This window comes from Monodelphis domestica, chromosome 2 (assembly GCF_027887165.1).
Source record: "Monodelphis domestica isolate mMonDom1 chromosome 2, mMonDom1.pri, whole genome shotgun sequence".
Taxonomy (NCBI): domain Eukaryota; kingdom Metazoa; phylum Chordata; class Mammalia; order Didelphimorphia; family Didelphidae; genus Monodelphis; species Monodelphis domestica.
The window spans coordinates 46,320,170-46,324,687 of record NC_077228.1 but is presented as its reverse complement, the minus strand read 5'-3'; the positions used below and the strand labels follow the sequence as shown (position 1 = coordinate 46,324,687).

The following is a 4,518-nucleotide window of genomic DNA, read 5'->3' as shown; positions in this document are numbered from 1 at the left end:
TAGAATTCTTTCAACCAGTCTTCATATGACATGACTTTTAATAATCCTGGTTTTCCTCCCCTGGAAGCCTCTCAATTTTTCAAGGTCCCTTCTAAAATGTGGTGCCACCAACTGAGCACAAACACTCCAGATGTGATCAGGGCAAGGTTAATTGCCTTCTTATTCCTAGAAGTTTTATTCTTGATTTAGCCCAAGATTGATGGGTGGATCAGACAGTAAGAGCTGATAATAAGTAGAAGTGGCACTTCCCGTATCTGTAGCCAATGATGCCGGATGAGCGAGATTGTCAAAGAGATTGATGCTCTGAATGGAAACTTAACCAGCCTCTTTCATGACTGGTTTCTTATCTTCAAGTCCCTCCTTACTCTAATATACCTTCCACACAGCTGCCAAAGATATTTTTCCCTTAAGTGCAGATGAGACATCCCTACTTGAAAACCTTCAATGACCTCCCCTTGCCTCCAGGACATCTAAAAACCTCAGCCTCCCTTTAAAGCCCTCACCAATGTGACTTCCATCTTCCTTTTAAGTCTCATGTGAAGTAAGACTCAAGAGGAAATAATAATAGAATTTATATAATTTTATATTTATATAGGTATTCTATCATATTAGAATATATATTGTATCTATGTTATATTTATTATTATTTTATATATCATATATAAATTATATTTATATTATACCCTCCTTCCATATACTCTCCATTCTAACTCTTTCCCAGAAACATCCTACTTCTGAGACTTTGCCTAAGTGGGCCTCTCTACATCTGAAACAAATTCCTTTCTCATCTTAGCCTCACACAAACCACAGCTTCCTTCACATCATGGCTTAGCTGCCATCTCCTACATAAATAAGGAGGCAAGAGTAGATAGGATGTTGGGTCTTGGAATCAGGAAGAACTGAGTTCAAATGTGACCTCAGATACTTTTTGGCTCTGTTACCCCAAGCAAGTCTTGTAACCTCTGTCTATCTCAATTTTCTCATCTGTAAAAATGGGAATAATAATAATATTTACCTCCTAGGTAAGTATTTTTTTGTGAAGATCAAATAAGGTAATACATAGCACCTGGCATTTAGTAGGTACTTAATTAGCACTTAAATAACATTCTCCTCCTGAATTTGTTTTTGGACTCAGGGGGGAGTTTTTTGCATTTCATGCATTGATGAAATAAAGTTGAATCATATTGGGAACCCAATATTGTACACTGAATCACCATGCAGGAGTAGGGTCTTGTTCCCCACATTTGGGGAACATTAGACACGGGCTATCTCTACACTTTATTTTGGAGATGAGCCTAGATTAACACCAGAAGGAGTCAATGAGCCAAAGATTTGGATCATCTAAGTAATTTATTTGAAAGAAAAAAAGACTACCCAAACATCGAGGATAGGCCCATCCACATTGATGGGGTAATGCATCATAACTCACTCTGAGTACATCACTAAGCAAACAGTTTGCAAAAGAAACTTCACGTGGAACAGCTGGTGAATGTTCCTCAAAATTCATAAAGCCATCTACGCTGAGTTTTACACAATAGATAATGGCGGTGATTCGGCAAGAAAAATACAACATGAATATTCACTACTTAGTGAGTTTCCAACTACAATATGAACAATTTAAGACTCTTTTTTGGTAGAAGAAAGAAAAAAATCTACCCAAGTCTCATTTGTTTGAATTGTGTCTAAATGAAGAGTAAATAGACTCTGACTGAGGGCCTGGAGGGGTCTCCCATAAGCACATGCATTCTAATGCATGAATTTGGTAGTATTGAGGGAAGGCTTCTCAAAGACATGGAGGACTTCTTTCTTATTTGAGAATTTATTACATGAGAAATTTCAGTTAAATACAGCCTTGAAATATTATTTTGCTTTTGCTTTCTCTTTCCCAAAGAGATTGATGCCTGTTAACTTATTTTTTTTGTAGAACAAAAAATCATTAATTGTTTTATCCTGAGAACAGATTTGGAGTTACATTTTTGGTATTTGCTGCTTCAGACCAGAGACATTGACAGGGTTGTGGCAAATCACCTGATTTCAAAATATTGGCAACCCAATCAGTGACCAACATTGGTTAATAAGACACGAAGACATAATCAGTGCAACAACCTAGCTATCACGGTGTTCCAAGAAGGTGGTCTTCTTCCAAAGAATAGATTTGCAATTTTGATTTCAAATTGCATGGCCCTGGCTAACCCAAAGAAATGCCTATTGCTGCTTTGCTGCACATAAAGGTATAATGAGATTTTTGTTTTTGTTTTTCCTTTTTGGACGCCTCTAAATGTGCTATTCTTGACAATCACTCCTAAAACAAATGTTCTCAGCCGTCCTCAGGCTCATCCACACAAGAGATATATGGGCTGACAAATTGATCAATTCAAAGAAAAATATGTTCACCGAACTGTATGCATGGAGCTCCTAGGAGGTTTAATAGTTATTGACATGGGCTCCTGAGTGTAGTTTACAATATCTGCCCTCCCGGCCCTCGGTGACTGTTCAATTTCTACCTTGTTTAATTTGATCCCAAGGATTTCGGCAGCCACTCTATGAAAACATAGGAAGACAGAGTCTGCTGTCTTGGCTGAGACAAAATGGCTACTGAGACCATTTTCCTGGCACAACCATCGGTGTTTATCAGGTTTTACTGTGCTCATATGCTCCAAATCAATTTTATTGCCCACCAAGGCCACCGGTGGCTGGGCTCATGACTCCTCATTCACTTTGTTCTCAAAACTTTGGTAATTTGTAATACTGTAAGGTAAGAGGGCTCCCTGTGCACCAGATATATTTATCCAGCATCTCACCTCAGATTGCTTGCCTCCCTATATCCCCAACTTGAAAAGTAATCATCAAGTTTCCCTGGCAATATTATCTTTCTCAAAAAGAAATCTGGCATTATGGATTGTGCTGTTTCCCAGAACTTTCAGCAAAATGGAGGTGGCAAAGGAGGCTGATTTTCAGTTCCATAGATCATAATGTATTCGTGCTTAAACCTGCCATCTCTGCACTTTATGCCACAATCCAAAAATCCAAATCCTAATCTCAAACACCATCTTCTTAATCAACACTTTACTCCCCAAATCTCCCTTTCTCCTCTGAATCCCTCGTCTTTGAGAAGCACCCATGAAGAAAATGTCGCCCGAGTCCCTCGTGCTTGTATTCCCAAGCCCAGGCTCCTGTAATCTTCATCAGTACATTCTCTGGCAGTTAGCATTTATGCCCATGTTGATGTAAATGGTCAACAGTGGGCAATTATCCTCTGACTGGACAGGTCTTGGGATATGTCTCTGCCCTGTCTTAAATATATGCCCTGGGAAGACAGTGAATTGATTTATTCCCATTACCAGTGAACAGCGTGTCACCATTAGAAAATCTCGTAGCCCCTATAATCTACCATAATAACCAACAATAACAATGATGGCTTCTATAAAGCACTTAAAAATTTGCTTTAGAGATATTATTTCATTTGGTCTATAGAACAACCCTGTAAGGGATAGGGTTATTGATTTCTCAATGTTACAGAAGAAGAAACAGAGGCAGAGAGAGGTTAATGTGACTTGACCAAGGCCACCCAGCTTGTAAAAACATCTGAGGGAGCATTTGTCCTCAGGTCTTTCTGCCTCCAAATCGAACACTCTGGAGCTGCCTCTAAGCTAATGTTAATGGATGACCTAGAAAAAGTACCAGTGTCAGGACACCATTTTGTACAGTTCTTCCATTGTGGGAGTGGAAGGACACAGAGGACAAAGAGCCATTTTTCTTCTGTCCAAGGAATTCATTACCCAACGGCCAATCTATTGGAGATGTTCTTATCTAGGCTACTTCTCAGACAAGAAGATTCACTCTGTTACTGGTGACATGCCTGAAGCCTTCCCAGTATTGTCGAATCATATAGAACTTACATTTCATTCAAATGGTCTTTGAAAATCCAAGGTCTCTGTGGCACGTCAGAATAGGATTAGGGGGAATTTAGGTGATTCCAAAAGAATTCTGTGAGACAGATCCAACTTCTGACTGATCCGCAATGGGAGAGAAGTAGTGTTTGATATCAAAGAAAGTATGGATCTGGAGTCAGAATGTTATTGTTGTTGGTGTGGCTTTGTGAAAGTCAGCTCCCCACTTTTTGGAACCTCAAGTTCTTCATATGCAAAATCCATCAATAATTGGGGATGCAAATAAAAAGTGAAATCAGTCTCTTGTGTAGTGGATAAAGCAGTGGACTTGGAGTCAAGAAGACCCAAGCCTTAGATGTTTATTAGCTGTGTGACCTTGGGCAAATCATTTAACTCCTCTCTACCTCAGTTTCTCCACCTATAAAGCTAGCCACTACCTTAATGATAATATTGTTATCCTCCAGAATTGTTGTATGGATCAAACAAGGTAATATTTATAAATCAGTTACCAAACCTTAAAGAGTTCTATACACCTTAATGATAATATTGTTATCCTTTGCAATTATAAGGATCAAACAATATTTATAAATCAGTTACCAAACCTTAAAGAGTTCTATACCTGTGAGTT

At 38.7% G+C, this 4,518-nt stretch overlaps 1 pseudogene; it reads right to left on the bottom strand.

Annotated features, from left to right (window-relative positions):
• Positions 1-2,277: 2,277 nt before the first annotated feature.
• Positions 2,278-2,811, bottom strand: LOC100618468 (ras-related protein Rab-28-like; annotated as a pseudogene).
• Positions 2,812-4,518: the final 1,707 nt, after the last annotated feature.